Source organism: Panthera pardus, unplaced genomic scaffold, assembly GCF_024362965.1.
Source record: "Panthera pardus isolate Hobbes unplaced genomic scaffold, ASM2436296v1 HiC_scaffold_24, whole genome shotgun sequence".
Lineage (NCBI taxonomy): Eukaryota > Metazoa > Chordata > Mammalia > Carnivora > Felidae > Panthera > Panthera pardus.
This window is the reverse complement of record NW_026526810.1, coordinates 73,389,302-73,411,707: the sequence shown is the minus strand read 5'-3', so window position 1 is coordinate 73,411,707 and position 22,406 is coordinate 73,389,302. Positions and strand designations below refer to the sequence as shown.

General features: G+C 40.9%; 1 long non-coding RNA gene across 3 annotated transcripts in view; it reads right to left on the bottom strand.

Moving 5' to 3' along the window:
- LOC128772999 (uncharacterized) overlaps positions 1–22,406 on the bottom strand; it is a 74,805-nt gene that overhangs the window by 21,520 nt on the left and 30,879 nt on the right. Inside the window, exon 2 of one of the 3 annotated variants that reach the window (XR_008417168.1) lies at positions 19,619–19,682. The exons of the other annotated variants lie outside the window; for them this stretch is intronic. This is a non-coding gene — a long non-coding RNA (uncharacterized LOC128772999). The remainder of the gene's footprint in view (positions 1–19,618; positions 19,683–22,406) is intronic. 3 annotated transcript variants of the gene reach the window in all.

The following is a 22,406-nucleotide window of genomic DNA, read 5'->3' as shown; positions in this document are numbered from 1 at the left end:
GTAATACCATTGCATTCTGGGCATAGCTAGTCTAATGTGGACATGAAAGGCTGACTCGGGGTAGGGTGGAGGTCTATCCTGACTAGCAAAATGGCATTTGCACTGAGTGTTTTGGGCCCAAGTATTCGAGGCCATATCATGTGGCATTCATGATGCAACCAAAAACCTTAGAGCTCCAGGCTCTGCTACCAAAGAATACAAAATGCATTGGAGGGGATCTCCATTTTTCCTCCCCAACAGGGATACATTCTTCAATGTGTTCCCAAATTTTCCAGGAAAAAAATGGGTATTTTGTGTCTTTTTTTCCAGATCGGTGATTTATCCTGTTTAGTCTGAAACTCTTGCTGTAAAATCCTATTTGCTCTGGCCCAACTAAAACATCTCTGTTTTGGAGTGCCTGGGTGGTTCAGTTGATTAAGCATCCGGCTTCAGCTCAGGTCATGATCTCACAGTTTGTGAGGTCAAGCCCCAAGTTGGGCTCTGTGCTGACAGCTCAGAGCCCAGAACCTGCTTCAGATTCTGTGTCTCCCTCTCTCTCTGCCCCTCCCTTGCTCACACTCTGTCTCTCTCTCTCTCAAAAATAAATAAACATTAAAAAAACTTTTTAAATAAAACATCTCTGTTTTATAGGTTAATACAAAGGTGAAGTTTAGTGATTAAGTACAAATAGTTGTTTAGAGAATTCTACAGATTGATCATTGCGTCCTTTCCATTTTTAGGGCAAGCATAAATGAAATAAGACTTTTAAGATATTGTTGTTCCTAATCGGCTATGATTAGGAAAGGATTTTTTTCCTTCCCAAGTACCACAGTCTTTCCAAGAAATTGAGCTCTTGTAGTATTCCCTGAGAATAGCCCTATATGGAGAACAAGAAAAGACTGAGTCCTCTTCCCGCAGTTCCTTCTGGTCCTAAGATGCAGACCATCTGAATTTTCATTATAAAGGAGTAAGTTTAGTAGTTTATCTTGGCTTTCCAGCCCCAGCCCCTGGTGACGTTGATGCCCAGGAAGAACTGGATTGCCATTTATAAACTTTTTTCTTTTATTAACTTTTTAAACATATTGCCCAAACGCCTTTATTTGTTTCAAAAGACTTGCAGATAGAAAAGATAAGGACTTAGGGAACAAAAGTCCTTCTTGGTAGAACTTGCTTTCTCTGTGTCTTTAAAAAAAATTTTTTTTTACATTTTTAATTGAAGTGTAATCAACAGGGTGTTATATTGGTTTCAGGTGTACAATATAATTTTCAACAACTCTATACATTTCTCAGTGCTCACCAAGAGAAATTTAGTCTTGGGTGCCTGGCTAGCTCAGTCAGTAGAGCATGTAACCCTTGATCATTGAGTCCAAGTCCCACTTTGGGTGTAGAGATTACTTAAATAAAGTGTAAAAAAAATTTTTTTTCAGTCTGAAAAGAAAAAAAGACAAGTGTACTCTTAATCACCTCACCTATTTTTTAATTTTCATTTTTTTAATGTTTATTTATTATCGAAGGAGAGAGAGACACAGCACAAGCGGGAGAGGGGCAGAGAGACAGGGGGCGGACACAGAATCCGAAACAGGCTCCAGCCTCCAAGCTGTCAGCACAGAGCCCAACACGGGGCTTGAACTCTCCAACCTGAGAACATGACCTGAGCCAGAGTTGGACACTTAACCTATTGAGCCACCCACGCGCCCCTTAATCACCTCACCTATTGCACCCATCCTCCCACCCATCTCTCCTCTGGCAACTACTACTTTGTTCTATTTAAGAGTCTGGTGTTTGTTTGTCTCTTTTTTTTTGTTTGTTGATTTTGTTTCTTAAACCCCACATATGAGTGAAATCATATGGTGTTTCTTTCTCTGACTTAATTTGCATAGCATTATATGCCCTAGCTCCATCCATGGTGCTGCAAATGACAAGATCTCATTCCTTTTTATAACTAATACTCCACTGTGTGTGTGTGTGCATGTGTGTATACTACTTTACCATTCATTTATCAGGACACACTGGGTTGCTTCCATATATTAGTTATTGTAAATAATGCTGCAGTAAGCATAGGAGTGCATGTATCTTTTTGAATTAGTGTTTTTTTGTTTTCTTTGGGTAAATACCCAATAGTAGAATTACTGTACCATATGGTACTTCTATTTTTAAATTTTTAATGTTTTTTAAAATGTTTATTTATTTTTGAGAGAGAGAAAGTGGGGGAGGGGCAGAGAGAGAGGGAGACAGAGGATCCAAAGCTGGCTCTGTGCAGACAGCAGAAAGCCTAGTGAGGGGCTGGAACTCATAAACTGTGAGAGCATGACCTGAGCTGAAGTCAGATGCCTAACAAACTGAGCCACCCAAGCACCCCTATTTTTAATTTTTGAGGAACTTCCATACTGTTTTCCATAGTGGCTGCACCAATTTGCATTCCTATCAACAGTGTACGAGGGTCCCTTTTTCTCCACACCTCACCAACACTTATTTCTTGTCTTTTTTATTTTAGCCATTTGGGCAGGTGTAAAATGATACCTCATTGTGGTTCTGATTTGCATTTCGCTCATGATAAGTGATGTTGCATCCTCTCATGTGCCTCTTAGCCATCTATATGTCTTCTTTGGAAAAATGTCTATTCATATTCTCTGCCCTTTTTTAATTGGATTATTTGGGTATTGGTGCTAAGTTGTATAAATTCTTTATATATTTTATATATTAACCCTGTACTGGACAGCCAACCTAGTTTGGAGAGGACTGTTTGTGTTGAATATATCTGTAGCCAGAAAAAAAAATTTTTTTTAAGTTTATCTTGACCTAAATTATTTAGGTTCATTTATCTATTTGTCCAAACCTTTATAATTATACAGCTTGAAAAACATAAATTCTGTTTCTTTACTTTAATTTATTTATACCACAAAGTTATTACAGTTCTTTCTAGAGCTAATATTCTGTCTTCTATCACAGCACATTCTAATGCAGTGTCGTGTTTACACACTGCACTCTCTTCGTTTTTGTAGGTTATTTGTTAGTAGATCTTGTCTACAAGTTAGATGGTTAGAAAATGTTTGACTCAATTGTAAAGGCAAGGGTTATCATTAAGAGACCAATGTGGTCATAGATCTAGTTGGTGCTCAGTAAATTTTTTGATGATTATAATGGCCGGTGTCTTTTCTCCATTCTCTGTACTTGTGCATTTTTGTATTTATTGGACATAAGCTTAATATTAGGACTCCTACTCTTGGGTATAATAATTCTACTCTTGGAAATTTATCATAAAGAAATATTAAAAACAACTGAGAAAAACAAACAATGATTTATTTGAAGAATTATTTATAATAACCGAAAAATTTTGGAACAAATTTCCAGTAGGATCATGCATGAGGAAATTATGATATAAATACTATAGAATAATTACATCAACTTTCAAATTTATTTACAGATTAAAATAATGTATTTGTGAATGTTAAGCTAGATAAATAAATACAAAAATGTATAGAGTTTGACCTTAATACTATAAAAAATACAAAGCAAAGATCTGGAAAGAAATTGAATATAATAGGGGCTCCTGGGTGGTGCAGTCAGTTAAGCGGCAGACTTTGGCTCAAGTCATGATCTCACGGTTTGTGATTTTGAATCCTGCATCGGGCTCTCTGCTGTCAATGTTGATCCCACTTGTGATCTTCTGTCCCCTCTCTATCTGCACCTCCCCCACTCGCGCTCTCTCTCAAAAATAAATAAAATATTAAAAAAAAAAAAGAAATAAAATATAATATTAGTAGAATTGCTTCTAAGTGGTAGACAGCAAGGTGTATCTGTCAAGGTTCTTAGCTGCATACAACACAAAACTATCTTGGTTTCTTTTAATGAAAAGAAAAATGAGAATTTATTAAAAGTTCTTATGGGTTCAACAAGTCAATGGGAAAGGAACACCAAACTTAGAAGAAATGTGAGAGTCAAGGCAGCTCTGGAAGACCAAGAAGTGGGAAGCTACAGGGCAGCTGGCTGGCTCAGCCAGTAGAGCATGCAACTCTTGATCTCAGGTCAAGTCGTAATTTTGAGCCCCACATTGGGTGTAGAGATTATAAGAAGAAGAAGGAGAAAGAGGGGGAGGGGAAAAAAGAGGGGGAGGGAGCTGCAGGACACTGCCTCCATTGAATTCTACCACAGCTAGTGCACTCAAAACGTCAGAGGCCATCTGTCTAGAGTCGAGTCCCAGCAGGAACATCTCTTTAGCTAAGCCAAGTACCTCACTCTGGCTGCTGAAATGCCACAGTTCAAGAAGAGAGAAGATGTCTCCATGTAAACTTTACTGTAGAAAGCAGAGCATTGCATCTCACCTACATGGTATACAATAAAGGATTTCTCCCACATAGGAAAAGCAGTTGTAAATTGGATAACCAAAAATATAGCAGAAGTCTACATTTTTTTCCTTTTTCATATATTCAGCATTTTGCAAATCATCATCAAGGAACTTTTATTATGTGTGGAACCTGCTAAAATAAACTACTGTAACTTTTTTCTTCCTTATAGCATAAAGAGTGGCAGAATAATGCCACTCCAAAATATGACTGTAGGAGTTCAGGACATGCCAGCCCAAAATATGCCACTTTAGTAATCAGTTATTTTAAGCTGTAGGCTCTTGAAAAACAGCAAATGCAGAGAGAGGCTTCCTCTGAACTCCCCTTATCTGCCTAAGACAGAGCCTCCAAAAGGAACTCAGCTGTCATAAATCCCCTCCCCTGAGAGTTTCATCAACAGGGAAGACTGACTCTTATCACAGGAGAGAAGACTAGAAGTCAAAACCACACCCAGAGGGCCACCTGGGTGGCTCAGTTGAGCTGACGTTGGTTCAGGTCATCATCTTGCAGTTTGTGAGTTCAAGCCCCACTTCAGCCTCTCTGCTGTCATGACAGAGCCTACTTTGGATCCTCTGTCCCCACCACCACCCCACCCAACCCTCGTGTCTCTCTCTCTCTCTGACCCTCCCCCACTCACACTCTTTCTCTCAAAAATAAACACTTTAAAAACAGCACACACACACCCAGAAAGACTGTGTCACAAGCTATTATATATATAATCTAGTCTTCTAAATGCCCATTCATCTTTCCTACAAATCATTTACTTTCCCCTAAGAGGCCTATATGCACCCCCCGCTCCTCTTTCCCTATTAAACTGGTACTTAATCCTGAATTCTAAGAGGCATCAGGGAGTTTCTCATTTTTCCCTGGGTATCTCCCATGTATATGTGAGGTACACATTCTAATAAATTTCTGTTTGTCTTTCGTGGTGTTAATCTGTGTTTTTATTATGAGGTCTCAGCTAAGAACTCAGAAAGGTAGAGGGAAAATTATTTTTCCTCCCCTACAAGCATTATGTTAAATTATAAAGATTTGTTTCCAATCCTTAAGAGATGTGTCTAAAGTTGGTATAAAATCTTTATCAGATTAAGTAAGCTTTATTCTATTCAAAATATGCTAAGAGTTCCTGCTTTAGGGGGGCCTGGGTAGCATAATCGGTTAAGCTTCTGACTCTTGATCTAGGCACAGGTCATGATCTCATGGTTTGTGAGTTTGAGCCCCAAATCGGGCTCTGAGCTGATGGCGTGGAGCCTGCTTGGGATTCTGTCTCTCCTTCTCTCTGCCCCTCTGCCATTTGTGTGTGCTCTCCTTTTCTCTCAAAGTAAATAAATAAACTTAAAAAGCAATTTTTTTAATTAAAAGAATCATAAATAGGCACTAATATTTATCCAATTTTTTTCCACAATCAATTGAGATAATAATTTTTTCTCTTTAAGTTCCTTAATGTGGTAGATTACATTGGTATATTTTCTATTTTTTGAATTAATTTGGGTTTTCTAGGATACTACTAGATTTTGATGTATGACTTTTCATAATACCTTGTTGGATTTAGAGCCAATAATTTTCATGTATTGTCCTTATCTGGGTTTTTAAAAAAATTTTTTTTAAATGTTTATTTATTTTTGACAGAGAGAGAGAGACAGAGCAGGAGTGGGGGAGGGGCAGAGAGAGAGGGAGACACAGAATCTGAAGCAGGCTCCAGGCTCTGAGCTGTCAGCACAGAGCCCGATGCGGGGTTCGAACTCACAGACAACAAGATCATGACCTGAGCTGAAGTCGGACGCTCAACCCACTGAGCCACCCAGGTGCCCCCTTATCTGGTTTTTTAATCAAGATTTTAGTCTTCTTGGGGGTGCCTGGGTGGCTCAGTTAAGTGTCTGACTTTATGATCTCTCAGTTTGTGAGTTCGAGCCCCACAACAGGCTCTGAGCTGACAGCCCAGATCCTGGAGACTGCTTCGGATTCTGTCTCCCTCTCTCTCTGCCCCTTTCCCACTTGCACTCTGTCTCTGTCTCTCTCTCTGTCTCTCTCTCAAAAATAAAAACATTAAAAACATTTAAAAATAAATTTTTAGCCTTCTTATTTACTTATTTATTGTAAGTAGGCTCTGCGCTCAACATAGTGCTTGAACTCAAGACCCTCAGATCAAGAGTCTAATGCTCTACTGACTGAACCAACCAAGCGCCCCAAGAGTCTTCCTCACAAGAAAAAAAAAACACTGTAACTATGTATGGTGACAGATATTAACTAGACTTATTGTGGTGATCATTTCACAATACACACAAACATCAATCATTATGTTGTACACCTGAAACAAATATAATGTTATATGTCAGTTAATCCTCAATTTTAAAAAAGTAAATACACATGAGTGAACAAATTTTTTAAAAAGATCTTAGTCTTTAAAATTGAGCTGACCATTTCTGAATTTTTTTTATTTTCTAGAACAATTTGCATAAAATAGATGTTAAGTGTGCCTTAAAGAACTCAGTAGCAGGGGTGCCTGGGTGGCTCAGTTGGTTAAGCATCAGACTTCAGCTCAGGTCATGACCTCCTGGTTCACGAGTTTGAGCCCTGTGCTCTATGCTGACAAGCTCAGAACCTGGAGCCTGCTTCAGATTGTGTGTGTGTGTGTGTGTGTGTGTGTCTCTGCCCCTCCCCCAATTGAACTCTGCCTCTCTCTCTCTGTCTCAAAAATAAATAGACATTAAAAAATTTTTTAAAAAAACAGAACTCAGTATTAAAATCAGCTAGGCCTGACATTTGGGAGAGAGGGGGCAAATATCTGATAATTGTCTGAATTTCTTTAATACTTGGCTTTAATTTATTTTTTTTTAAGCCTGCAACAAATAGGGGCACCTGGGTGGCTCAGTTGGTTAAGCGTCCGGCTTCAGCTCAGGTCATGATCTCACAGTCTGTGAGTTCGAGCCCCATGTCAGGCTCTGTGCTGTCAGTTCAGAGCCTGGAGCCTGCTTCAGATTCTGTGTCTCCCTCTTTCTCTGCCCCTCCCCAGTTCACACTCTGTCTCTATCAAAAAATGAATACGTGTTAAAAAAATTATTTTTCTTTAAACCTGCAACAAATAGTTGTGATTTTAAATTTTGAAAACCAGTCGATAGTCAGACATTTTAAAGTAGGATTTATAAAAAGAACAATAATTGTTGTACAAAACCCAAGAGTTTCTGGGTTCATTGAATGCTGTTTCTCAGTGCTGGAAACAAATACTGTGGTACATATGGAGATGAGAGTAAGTACACTATGCTTTGTACACCCAGGCATCTAGAATGCTAAAGCAGATTTGTGTTTACTTTTCCTTTCCCGCTGAGAATGTAGAACATCATCACAGCCCTATGAAATATAACCAGTGAGGCTATGCTGGTATTTCTGGTGAAATATGACAGAGCTATTTCCGGGAAACAAGTTCCTCTCCCTCAACATAGGAGAGAACTCTTTGCTTCCTTACTCAAGAAATCTGAAGGAGCTGCTAGTTGATAGGAAGTGTATCAAGTTACTGAAAAATGCCTTGCCTTTGGCATTCCAGTTGCTAGCTGAAAAAAGACATTGGAGACTTCATAAGCTGGAAGCTTTCATAATCAATCTCAGAAGTCTGGTATGCCCTGCCAGGATCACTATTTTGAGCCTGTTCCTAGGGCTCCCTGCCACCTTTGCCTGCAACAAGGAAAATGAAACCCTCTGCCTTTCCTCCATAACCAAGGGGGATTTTTATCTACCATCTTCCACTCCTCATCCCCTTCTTCCATTTAGTAGTTGTGCTTCTTGGCTTGTCTTTCATTCAGGCAAGGGTAGTATGTAAGGTGGAGTGGCCTCTTGCCAAGACCCAAAACTCTGGGGAAGACATGGCGGGTATGCCCCGTGTCACTGGTGATTACACCCCACATCGCTACAGTAGAGAGGAAATGTGTTTCTGGCCTCCCAAATTCGGTGTCTGAATGTATTTTCAAAAAAACAAAAACATAGTTAAACATTGATTAGAATCTCAAACTACCAGCACAGCCTTATATTTTTGGGATGTTAACTACAAGTATCCTGGAAGCTGAAAACACAGGCATAGCACAGTCTATGGAGCCTATACACCTGTTCAACACTTGGAGAACTGTAATGAGAAAAGGCTTTCCAAGTCCCAAATCTTAGGAAAATAAAGCAGAGAATCACAAATCAGTGACTCCCTGGGGTGCCTGGGTGGCTCAGTGGGTTCAGCATCTCACTGTTGATTTTGGCTCAGGTCACGATGTCAGAGTTTGTGGGTTTGAGCCCCGCCTCAGGGTCTGTGCTGTCAGCACAGAGCCTGCTTGGGATTCTCTTCCCTCTCTCTCTGCCCCCCCCCTCTCAAAATAAATAAACTTTAAAAAAAGAAACAAACAATAACAACAACAATAAAAACAAATCAGTGACTCTCCTATAACTTACTCTTATACTGACCTAGAATCTCTAGCTTGTTTACTCAGGCAAATGTGCTGATTTCATGCATTTCCACTGCATTTACATTGCTACCACAAAGGACTGACTTAGATAATTCTAAAATCTATTTAGATATGTTTTGGTAATCCTCAGTGACAATAGGTGTTCAGAAACAGGCACACATATATGCCAATTTTTGTGTAAATTGGTGCAACATATTGGAGGCCAATTAAGTGATACCTATTTAAAAAACAAAACAAAACTGTGAGCAACATAAATGCCCATTGCTAAGGCTCTGGTTAAAACACAGTAATACGAACATTGGATTAATATGAAATGATTTCTTTAATGTTTATTTTTGAGAGAGAGAGCGGGGCAGAGGCAGAGACACAGGGAGAGAGAGGATCTGAAGCAGGCTCTGTGTTGACAGCAGAGAGCCTGATGCGGGGCTCAAACTCACAATCTGCAAGATCACGACCTGAGCCAAAGTCAGACACTTAACCATTTAACTGACTGAGCCACCCAGGAGCCCCACTATGAAACAATTTTTTTATATTTTTTATAATGCAGCAGATCAATTGTACTAATGTGTGAAAATGCCCAACATACACTTAGTTGTAAAAAAAAAAATTAGAGGCACCTAAAATTAGGGTGGCTCAGTCGGTTAAGTGTCTGGCTCTTGATTTTAGCCCAGGTCACGATCTTAATATTCATGGGTTCAAGCCCCACTTAAGGCTCTGCACTGACAGTGCCAACACTGTGGAGCCTGGCTGGGGTTCTCTCTCTCTATCCCTCACTTGCTCTTTCTCAAAGTTAATAAATAAACTTAAAAAAATTACAGAATAGGGGCTCCTGGGTGGCTCAGTCGGTTAAGTGTCCGACTTTGGCTCAGGTCATGACCTCACAGCTCTTGAGTTTGAGCCCTGCGTCGGGCTCTGTGCTGACAGCTCGGAGCCTAGAGCCTGTTTCAGATTCTGTGTCTCCCTCTCTCTGACCCTCCCCCGTTCATGCTCTGTCTCTCTCTGTCTCAAAAATAAATAAACGTTTAAAAAAAAAAAGAAAGAAAAAATTACAGAATAGAATGCATACTATGCTAATTATGATTTTGTAAATAGTTTATACATATATAAATATATTTATTTGTACACGGTTTTTATATTTGTTGAAGTGTGTGTGTGTGCTTTTATATAAGCATAGGAATTTTGTAGAATAATATTCAAGAAACTATTAATGGTGTTTAAGGGCTGGGATCAAGGAATCACTTTATATCCTTCTTTATAAAAGTTGAAATTTTTCTTTTTTTTTTTTAAGTTTATTTATTTTGAGAGAGAGAGAGAGAGTGCACAGGGGAGTGGCAGAGAGAAAGGGATAGAGAGAGAATCCCAAGCAGGCTCCATCCTATCAGTGTGGACTGACAGGGGGCTTGATCTCACGAACCATGAGATCATGACCTGAGCCAAAACCAAGAGTTGATCACTTAAATGACTAAGCCACCCAGGTGCCCCAATTGTTGAATTTTCTTACATGAGCATAAAGTTTATCATTTAAAATAGTGATGAAGAAAAACTTTTTTTGGTGCATTTAACAGGCTACCTTACTCACCACTTTAAAACATAATTGGTCTTCCTAATGTTGAAAATCAAGAATCTCAGAGTTGGAATTGTGTTTAATAAAATTTTGCCTTTTGGTGACAGCTTTTGAGTCCCTATTAGTCATCCATGCTACTGAACCCCCAACAAGAAACATTGGTGCAGTAAGCCCTTCTACTAACTTCTGTATTTGAGTAAATCACCATAATCCTCATGCCTGGAAATGAGAATGTTTCCACGGTGCTTTATAAACCACAATACACACATCCCAATACATGCACTCTTTAGTGTTGATGTTTATATGTTTTCAAGGCATGGGGTAACCAAGTGAGAACATTCTTCTGGACTTCTGTTTCTCAGACAAAGGACAGTTAGGTCCCAAAATGACTCTAGCATCTTCTAATTCTTCCATCTGCCGTCCAGCTACCCACTGACAGGCTGAGAGAATTTAGACATGGGACTGGGATTATGGGGAAATTTTCCCATTTTGTTGAGCCCTTTTAAATTTTTTTTTTTTCAACGTTTTTTATTTATTTTTGGGACAGAGAGAGACAGAGCATGAACAGGGGAGGGGCAGAGAGAGAGGGAGACACAGAATCGGAAACAGGCTCCAGGCTCCGAGCCATCAGCCCAGAGCCTGACGCGGGGCTTGAACTCACAGACCGCGAGATCGTGACCTGGCTGAAGTCGGACGCTTAACCGACTGCGCCACCCAGGCGCCCCTGTTGAGCCCTTTTAAATGTATCTTCTCGTTTCTAAGGCATCATTTTTTTTTTTTTTCCCAGTATGTTTTATCACTGGTTATTTATATAATGATAACAATTATTTTTATTATTTAAATGTGCTCACTGGTCCCTGGGAACCCTGTTGACTTAAGGGTTACCATCAGGGGAAGAGGCTCACGCTCTGTCTCCCAGCTGCCAATGAATACAAGCCAGGACCCAGCAGTAGCCAACTTTGCATCTGTAGAGAGTAGTGACTGGCATCCAAGTGGTAGGGATCACACACTTGTAACTCACAACAAGGCAGCTGGGATGAAGGAGGAAAGCTCAGTAGAAGGAACTAGCTCTTGCCCCACCTCAGATCCTGGAGGCTGCTGGACAAAGCCCCACTATAAAAGGTAACAAAATCACACATCTATCCATGGAATCCACTGAGCCATGGTGACAAGCCACACCCTTTTGCTCCAAGCTCAAAGAACTACTGACTGGACCGCTGTCCACCCATCAGCCCAACTTTTTTAGATCTATCTTTTGAGGGCAGCAGAGAATTCCAGCCTGGATCTTCTTTTTGAACAGCGTTATTAACTCAGGAAACAAACAAACAATAAAAACAGTTTGAACCCTCATCTGGAGGTCTCACACTGCTGCCTTTATTATTTAAGTCAGGATATCCTGCATTTCTGAGTGCATATGAAGTGCTGAGTCTATATAAACGCTGAAGAGTCAGAGGGAGGAAGTTCCCTCAAAGCCTCCTGACGTACTGTAGAGACTCACAATATCCTCCAAATCTGTTAGATTTTGGATTAGGGAATGTAGGATTTTTTTTTCTTTCCCAAGGAACAGCTTTCTCACCACCCTTGGTATAAATAATATTCTGAAAAATAAAGGTGACAAAAACTAATCAGTTCAAGAAACTAGGGAGTCTGAAAAAGCCCTTTTTCCTTCTAAAGATATGTGTGTGTGTATTTGTGTGCATGCTTATGTTCTATTTCTTAAAGTTTAAATAGGATCACATATTACATTCTGTCCTACAACTTTTTTTTCTCTTATCTCTGATTTTATGTTCTTGTTTCTTTTGTCCTCACCTTGTCTTTGCCTACTTTCACCTTCCTTTATTTTTCTTCTAATCTCATCGTTTTATAAAAATGTTTATTTAGTTATTATTTTGAGAGAGAGAGCACGGGAGGGGCAGAGAGAGAGAGAATCCCAAGCAGGCTCTGTACTGACAATGTGGAGTCCAATGCGGGGCTTGAGCCCAGAACCATGAGATCATGACCTGAGCTGAAACCAAGAGTCAGACACTTAACCAACTGAGCCACAAGGTGCCCCTCTATCCTCATTATTTTGTGAAAGAACAAATATGCCTCTATGTTCAGAGGGGTGAGCCTCAAAATATTGTATATCATGAGAAACACTATTGTTTAGTGGTTAAGAGCACAGATTCTGGAACCAGACTGCTTGGGGTTGATGCCCAACTACACCAGCCCTTCAGGCAAATTACTTAACTTCTCTGTCTCTGAGTTTCCCCACCTGCAAAATGAGGTGCAGACAATAATAGTACCTGCTTCTTAGGGATGTGGAATAGATGAAATGAAATCGTATTTGAAGCAGGTGGGGGAGGGGAGGACAACGCAGTTAGAGCAATGCCTGGCACATGGCAAGTGCTCCATATATATGATTAGTTCTTTTCATTTACTAGGAGCTTCTCTTCCAATGTTTGCATGTTTTCATATATGGCAGTTCTCTTTCTGGCTATCTCCTTTTGCTATCGCATAACCCCTTCTTTTTCTCCTCTTCCTCATCCTGTAGTCGTCTTCTTCCTCTTTTCCTTCCTTTTCCTGTTGCCATGCATTCTCCTACTCCTCTTCCTTCTCTGCAGTGTCTATTCTTTTCCCACTTCCTATAGCAGCCCCTGTAGACACAACAAGCCATAAAGAGCCTGGTTTCCACCCTTTTGGCACACCTTTTCAACTAGCCCAGGCCTGCAACCATTTCAACTAGCCCGGGTCAGGCTCTCAATCAGATTGCTTCCTTGGCTGGAGACACACCATCACGGGGGTGGCACAATGCCTTGGCAGCCCCAGAAATGACTCGCCCAAGGGTGTGAGAGACTCACCCCTGAGCTCCTGAATAATTGTCTGGGGACACCATAGGGACTGGAGCATTTGTTTTCCAGGGTGGCTCAACTCTGTTCTTGAGCCTCAGAACAAAATCACAGGCATTAGGGAAGAGAAGAGGAACAAGTAGGACTGGCAAGGCACAGAGAAGGCACTCTATAAACATTTCTTAAATGGGGCACCTGGGGGGGCGCCTGGGTGGCTCAGTCGGTTAAGCGTCCGACTTCGGCTCAGGTCACGATCTCACAGTCTGTGAGTTTGAGCCCCGCGTCAGGCTCTGGGCTGATGGCTCAGAGCCTGGAGCCTGCTTCCGATTCTGTGTCTCCCTCTCTCTCTGCCCCTCCCCTGTTCATGCTCTGTCTCTCTCTGTCTCAAAAATAAATAAAAACGTTAAAAAAAAAAATTTAAAAAAAAAAATGGGCACCTGGGTGGCTCAGTCAGTTAAGCGTCTGACTCTTGATTTTGGCTCAGGTCATGATCTCACAGTTCATGAGTTTGAGTCCCACATCAGGCTCTGTGCTGATAGTGCAGAACTGGCTTAGGATTCTCTCTCCCCCTTTCTCTCTGCCTCTCCCTCTGCTCACGTGTATGTGCACATGCATGAGCTCTCTCTCTCTCTCTCTCAAAATGAATAAATAAACTTTAAAAATATATATTGGGGCACCTGGGTGGCTCAGTTGGTTAAGCATCCAACTCTTGATTTCCACTTAGGTCATGATCAGAGCCTGCTTTAAAGTCTCTCTCCCTCGCTCTCTGTCCTTCTCAAAGTAAATAAATACTTTGAGAGCACTCCATGTGCTCTCTCTCTCTCTCTCAAAGTAAATAAATACACTTTAAAAAATTAAAAAGATATTTGTATTTATTAAATTGGGGCACCCAGGTGGCTCAGTTGGTCAAGTGTCCAACTCTTGATTTCGGTTTGGGTCATGATCTCACGGTTCCTGGGTTGGAGCCCCAAGTCAGGCTCTGTGCTGACAGTGCAGAGCCTGCTTGGGATTGTCTCTCTCTCTCCCTCTCTCTCTGCCTCTCCTCAACTCATGCTATCTCTCTCTCTCAAAATAAATATATAAACTTTAAATTAATTAATTAAAATAGATATTATTACATCGATGAATGGCAATTGCAAGAAAGCATCATCAAGAAAAATGTCTTTAGTTTCCTATTGCTGCTAACCAAAACACCCCCAAAATGTATGATGTAAAACAGCAACAATCACATTTTTATGATCTCTCATGGTTCTGGGAGTTGGCTGGGCTCAATGAGGAGGTACTCATTTAGGTTCTCCCATGCAGGTGGAGCCAAATGGTGACTAGAGCTGTAGGCTTCTCAAAGACTTCCTCCCTATGGCTGCCAGCTGGGACCTCAGCAAAGCTGTATGTGTGTGTATGTCTATGTATGGCTCTTCGCATCGGCTGGGCATTCCAAAGCATGGCAGCTGAGTTTCGAGAGTGAGCGTAGCTAGAAAGAACCAGGCAGAAGCTGAACTGCATTTTTTTAACTTAGCCATCAGTCTGCCATACTCAATTCCCCAGAAGTCAATGGCTAAGTCCAGCCTATATTGCAGAGAAGAGGGATTAAAACCCAGCTCTTGGGGCGCCTGGGTGGCTTAGTTGGTTGAGCGTCTGACTTCAGCTCAGGTCATGATCTTACAGTCTGTGGGTTCGAGCCCCATGTCGGGCTCTATGCTGACAGCTCAGAGCCTGGAGCCTGCTTCGGATTCTGTGTCTCCGTCTCTCTCTGCCCCTCCCCCACTCATGCTCTGTCTCTCTTCTCTGTCAAAAATAAATAAATATTAAAAAAAAAAAACCCTAGCTCTTAATGGGAAGCGTGGCAAAGAATTTGATTTGTAGACATGTTTTAGAATCACTAATTATTCATGTTCTGGAGTGCCTTGGGATCCCTGGAGTATGCCAGTCAGGAATACTGTGTTTTTCTAATTAAAGCACATTCACTTCATTTCATGGGGCTGCATCCCTGACCCTATGTTCATGGGGTCTGATTGGCCCTTCCTTAGAGCTTTCCAAGCCTCCATATCTCAATCATTGGCCTTCCTTTCAGGTGTGAGGCTGAGAAAGTAGGGAAATGAGTTCTGTGGGCTTCCTGGGCAGACCCACCACAAGTGTACCAGCGCTTACCATCTTCATTCAACATTTACCATCCCTTCCTTCTAGGGATCATTTTAGACTAAGGAATCCAAGATATGCTAGGTCATTTCTTGCCAGCATTATAATAGCCCACAAACAACTGCAAATAGCGCAAACAACTGGACAAATATAAGCCAACGAAACACCTTATTTTCTCTTTCCCTGATCCCATGGCTGGGGAAGTTAATAGATGAATGGAGACAGTGAAAACAGGGAAATTTTATTTATTTATTTATTTATTTATTTATTTATTTATTTATTTATTTATTTAGAGACAGAGCATGAGAGGGGGGAAGGGCAGAGAAAGAGGGAGTCACAGACTCAGAAGCAGGCTCCAGGCTCCCAGCTGTCAGCACAGAGTCCCACGCCGGGCTTGAACTCACCAACCATGCGATCATGACCTGAGCTGAAGCAGGATGCTTAACTGACCGAACCACCCAGGTGCCCTGGAAATTATCTATATTAATCATCAGAAAGAGTGTGCTAAGAGCACCAATTTTCAAATAAATAATTCAAATGCTGGTGCTGTCATTTACAAGCCATGCATGAAGTAAATCATCTATTCTCTCAGTTTCCCCATCTATAAAATGGGAATTATGAGGGGCATCTGAGTGGCTCAGTCAGTTGAGCATTTGGCTTAGGTCACTATCTCGTGGTATGAGAGTTCGAGCTCCACATTGGGCTCACAGCTGTCATGCAGAGCCTGCTTCAGATCCTCTGCCCCCTCTCTCTCTGCCCCTCCCCTGCTTGCACTCTCTATCAAAAATAAATAAACATTTTAAAAAATGGGAATGATGATAGTAATAATATCTACCGGGGCATCTGGGTGGCTCAGTTGGTTGAGAGTCCAACTCTTGATTTTGGCTCATGATCCCAGGTCACTGAGCCCCACATCAGTCTCCACGCCAAGCCTGGAGCCTGCTTAAGATTTTCTCTCCCTCTCTCTCTGCCCCTCTCCCCGACTCATGTTCTCTCTCTCTCAAATAAAAATTTTTTAATAATGAAAAAAAATCATATCTATCTTATAAGGTTGTCAAGTATTAAACAAGATGATACACTTAGAGTCAGTAAACATAGGCCTACAAAGTGAGTTGTGAAAAGTAATATTTTACAAATATTTATTACTGCTTGATATCTGATCTGGCCCCCATTCAGCCAGAATGGTCATCCTGGAGCTCTCCCTTGTTCATCATGGGGTTGTACCAAGAATCTCATGAAGTGCTCAGGCCCCAGGGTGTGCTTTATATATGTGTTTCCTTTTTTTTTTTTTTTTTCTTTATGTGTTCTCCTTTTGAGCAGTTCACACAGGTGACAGCTGGGATATGTACTCTCCTCATCCCTCAGCACTCTGAAGTGCCTACACCATTCTGGAAGCAAAGGAATCTCTTGCCAAGGTTTCCTATAATTTGTCTGCCAAGGTGCACCAAACAGCCATTCCTTTCTGGAGTCTTGCTGTCTCCCCATGCTGGTGCCAAAAAGGAAGGCGCTTTTCTCCACTTCTCTAAGACTTGCAGCCCCCCTCTCCCCTCTTCCTAACCACCTACCTGGAGGAATCTGTTTCTCAGGCCCTGGTTTCCCCTCTGATTCTCTAAGATACCCTCACTTAGTGGCTTTCAAAGTGTGGTCCATGACCTCAGGGGGGTCCCAAAACCTTTTAAGGGGGTAGAGAAGGCAAAACTACTTTCATAATCACAGTAAAATGTTATTTGTCCTTTTTACCATGTTGGCATTTGCACCAATGATACAAAAACAAGGGTGGGTGAAACTGCTGGTGTCCTGGCAGTAATCAGCACACTGGCGCTGAATGGGTCCAGAATATGCCACTGTAGCATAATAATTATTGTGAGCAGAAGGCATGTGAATTCCTGAAATCCCTTATCTGCCTAAAAGTAGAGCCTCTCAAAAAGAACTCAACTGTCATAAACCCCTCCCCTGGAGCAACCAGAGAAGATTGACTCTTATCACTAGAGATGAGATACGTACACCTAAGCAGCCTAAAGGACCACTTGTCTTTCCAACAGATCATTTGTTTTCCCATAAGTGCCCTTTCTCTCCTCCCCCTTATTAAGAAGTCAATTCTTTTCTTTTCTTTTTTTAAATAAAAGACTATTTTTAAGTAATCTCTACACCCAACTAGGGACTTGAACTAGCAACCCAGAGATCAAGGGTCACACACTCCACCAACTGAGCCAGCCAGGTACCCCTAGAAATCAATTGTTTTCTGTGCCATTCTCCTTCTCTCCTTCCCCAAATTTTAGCCACCTCTTGGAGTCACACCTTGTGAATTCCAGTGTATCTTTATTTGAATAAAAATCTGTCTTGGGGCACCTGGGTGGCCTGGCTGGTTAAGCGCCTGCCTCTTCATTTCAGCTCAGGTTATGATGTTGCGGTTCGTGAATTCGAGCCCCGAGTTGGTCTCTGTGCTGAGAGTATGGAACCGGCTTGGGATTCTCTTTCTCTCTCCCTCTCTCTCTGCCCCTCCTCTGCTTTCCCCTGCTTGAGCAGCACTCTCGCTCTCTCTCTCTCAAAATAAATAAATAAACGTAAAGAAAAGAAATCTGTCTTTGCTCATGCTAACCTGTCTTCTGCCAGTTTAATTCACAGAATCCCAAGAACTGAATCTAAAAGGATGTAGGAAATCTAAGAGGAGTCCCCTCAGACAGCTTCAAACTATATTAACAGCTACTGCATTCTCTACTACCACACACCTGCAGTACAAAAACCAACCAGTTGCACTTAATTGGTGAAACAGTAACAAGTATTACTTTTATTAAATGCTGACCCTTTAAAAATCTGTGGTGAAATGTGAAATTCATACAATGTGCTTCTGCTATATATACTAATACAAAGCACTAGAGCAATTGATTGTGAGCTAAATAAACTAGCTGCTTTTTCTTGTGGAACACCATTTTCAATAAGAGAACTACTGACAGATAAACATTTTATTCAGACTTGGGCATTAGGCTGGCATTTTCTAGAAAACAAACAAGGTGAGCCTGCTACTTTAAAATAAATAAATAGGGGTGCCTGGGTGGCTCAGTCGGTTAAGCACCCAACTTTGGCTCAGGTCATGACCTAAGAATCTTGTCAGTTTAAGCCCCACATTGGGCTCTCTGCTGTCAGCATGGAGCCTGCTTTAGGTCCTCTGTCTCCACCCCCCACCCTCCACTCCCTGGCTTGTTCTCTCTCTCTCAAAACAAATAAATAAACTTTTAAAAATAAATAAATGACAAAATTTGTTTCCAATTATAAAATTTAGAATTTTGAAAAACTTGTACCCACGATCTTGAGGTTAAAATCTTCCCAACATGTTAACAACTTTTCTGATGAGATCAGAGGTGATAATAACAAATGTGATCTTTGGATATTACGTAGTGGAAGATGTTAACATTTGGGAGATCTGCATAACTCAGCGAGCCGATATTTTCTGAATAGCCAGTAGATGATGTTACAAAATCAGGCAGGGGTAAAAGATCCATTCAAAGTGCAACACAGATCAAGGGCGCCTGGGTGGCTCAGTTGGTTAAGCGGTTAAGGGTCCTACTTCAGCTCAGGTCATGATCTCACAGTTCCTGATTTCAAGCCCCGCATCCTGCTCTGTGCTGACAGCTCAGAGCCTGGAGGCTGCTTTGGATTCTGTGTCTCACTCTCTCTCTGACCCTCCCTGGTTCACACTTTGCATAGTGCCTGCTCCAAGTAGCACTCAGTAATGGCTATCATCATCTTCATCACTATTAATATTTCCTCTTGTCCATGTTTCTTATGGTAGTTTCTTACGGTAGTTATATGCCAATGATTCTTATATTTCCAAACTCTTAGACAATGTATCCTTCAGTCTTTTAAATTCAGATCTTTCCATTTCCCCTAATGATTCAAAATACTGTTCCCTCTCTAGACAGAATGGGAGCCTGTGATGCTTGTAAATAGATGACACTCACAGAAATGCTTTCTCTTTTATCCCTGGGAAGGGTTTAGGCTTTGAAGTTACTGTTTCTCTGAAGGTCTTTTAAATCAGGCAGTATTCTTACAAAGAAAGACAGGGCTAGAAATCCTAAATGAAAGCCAGAAAGTAGCAGGACAGCAAAGGGATCACTGAATCACCTCTCCATTTTCCCACCATCCCTGAAATAATAGTTTCTTTTTTTTTTAAGGTTTATTTATTTTTGAGGGAGAGAGAGAGAGAGAGAGAGAGAGAGAGAGAGAGAGAGAGAGAATGAGTGGGGGAGGGGCAGACAGAGGGGGACAGAGTATCCAATGTGGGCTCCACACTGACAGCAGCAAGCCAGATGCAGGGCTTGAACTCACCAACCATGAGATCATGACATAAGCCGAAGTCAGATGCTCTACTGACTGAGGCACAGAGGCGTCCCTGAAATACAATTTTCATGTTGAAAGCTCATAAGTGTGCAACAACTATTAGGAACAAGACTTCCTATTACAACTTCAACTAATTTTTTTGTCTCATTTTTTTTTAATGTCTATTTATTTATTTTGAGAGAGAGTGTGTGCAAGGGACAGAGAGAGAGGGAGAGAAAAAGAATCCCAAGCAGACTCATACTGTCAGCATGGAGCCTGACATGGGGCTCAGTTCCACAAACAATGAGATCATGACCTGAGCTAGGCCGAAATCAAGAGTCTGATGTTTAACCAGCTGAGCCACCCAGATGCCCCTTATTTCATTTTTTAATAATCTCTACACAAAATGTGGAGCTTGAACTCACAACCCTAAGAGCAAGAGTCGCATGCTTTTCCAAATGAGCCAACTTGGAGCCCCTTTAATGGGATTTTTAGAGGTACAATTCAACAGATCTCTTATGACCCACAGGTAGCATGTGGGAATGAAAACTGACAAGTTTCAAATTATGGCTTAGCCCTTTAACTGTTTGTGTGATGTTAGCAAAAGGTTGGCTCTCCAAGCCCTAGCTTTCTGTTCAGTGTGGACTCCATATGGCTCAATTTCACATTGAAAGAAAACAAGGTCCATTAGCCAAAATTCCTTCAAGAGTAATTCCCATCCTTACTTTTTTTTTCAGACCATAAAGGAAATCCAACTTGTAATTCACAGCAATACTTAAAATCCTTTTTCTTCTTTCTCATTCTGCCAAAGCTTCTCCAAAGCTCATTCTCCAAACCTCTGCAAATCCCTCCACATCCCTAGCCTGCTTGCTGAGTGTTTTCTACCTTCTTTCTCCCTCCCCTACCCTTTTTAGTTCTTTATTATGTATATTATTTAAAAATTTATATTCTTCCCAATTTGCCCTTAGCTTGCATTCTCTGTAACAAAGGAGACCCCACAAACCAACATCTCTTCTGCTTCCCCAGTGGTCTGGACTGATGCAGACTCTCCTTCTCTTCTCTTAATCCTGAGTTCAAAAAAAAAAAAAAAAGAAGAAGAACCAGAATGGAAGGGAGAAAAATCTGTTTAGAAGAAACTACAGTGGGAAGGACAAAATTCTCTCTAGAGAGCAAGGAGGGAAAAACACTCACAGTAATAAATCTTGTTTTCTGCATCAGCTTCCAGGAGTTGTAAAGATTAAATGAACTGAAGTATAGTACCAGACATGTAAAAGAAATCCTGCACAAGTATGACCCTTTCCTCATTTCCTGATTGTTAATCCCAGTCTTTCATTTGAACAGGTTCAGAATAAGCCTCCCCAAAATGTGCCACTTTGTCATGTGGATCACTTTGAACTGAAGTCACTCAAGGCTCAGAAGACTCAGGAAGAGCTTTTATCTCCCCTTTAACTGGTTCACGTATTTTAGATAGGGGGCCTGGTCCAGGAAGAGAAGAGAACTATCACCAGAGATTACTACAAAGTATATGAGCTAGATATGGTAAACTTGGGGGAAGCTCAAAAGCCTGGAAATCAAATTTCTCTCTGTGTTCCATTGTCTCTGTATGTCATGCCAAACATTTGTTTGCCAAACATTTGCTCTTCCCATCTTCCTATACACTGTTTTCCTTCCTTTTTCAGACCTCTATCTTCTCCTTAGCTCAGAATGGCACATAAACCTTAACTGCGTGACTACTTGTAGGTCTCATATTCATATGGGGCTCCCCTATATGTAACTAGTTTTTCTCCCATTAATTTGTCTTTATCAATTTACCAATGAAAGAACTTATTTCAGTAGAGGAAAAAAATTTCCATCCCAACACATCCAATGAACATTTATTAAGAGTTTTATCTTGGATGCTACAGGAGATACAAAGTGAATAAAGATGATCTTTTCAGTAGAAAGAGAAAAATCAAACCTGGAGATGGGAAGACCAGTTTGATGACTGCAATTGTTCAAGCAAATTTGCAAAGGACTTAAATTAGGAAATGAGAAGCCCAATGAGTGGAAGAAACATTGAATTATACATATTATTAAACTTAACTGGCTCAGTCAGTAGAGCATGTGACTCTTAATCTCAGGGTCATGAGTTACATACCCATGTTGGAGGTAGGTTTAATTAAAAAACAAACAAATAAGAAACTTGACTGATGATTATGATTTGAGGTATAGAATGGAAAAGAAGACAGAGCTGAATTTCAAGTCTATAGCCTGGTTTGAGAAGGAACATGGATACATGTCCATGGATACATGGATACATGATAATGAGCTTGAAGAAACAGCAGAACCTCCACAATAGCCTGCAACTGAACATGTTGTTCTGAAACTCTGGGAAGAATAGTTAAGTCTATTCAACAAGTCTACTGCCCCACTGTCCTAAGTGAGGAGGACTCAACAGGACACAGAAGTTATCAAAATGAGTTTTGTGCTGCCCTGATTACATGATTGACATGAAAATCTGTACCTTAGTTTTTTCATTTGTAAGATAAGAACAGCAACATTTATCCAGCTCCTAGAAATATGGGCACTGTGAAGCCACGGGAGGCACTTGAGATGCTTATGAGAAGCCCCTGAGACTTTTAGCAGGTCTTTAATTCTTTTTGGATTTTGCCTGAATAGATTGATGTATTAGAATAAGTAGATTCATAAGGAATTGCTGATTTTCTGCCATGTTGACCTACAAAAATGGGCAATTTCCCATGGTTTGCTTTAACCATGCTGTGCAGTGCAGAATACTTAAAACAGGATTTTATGAAAA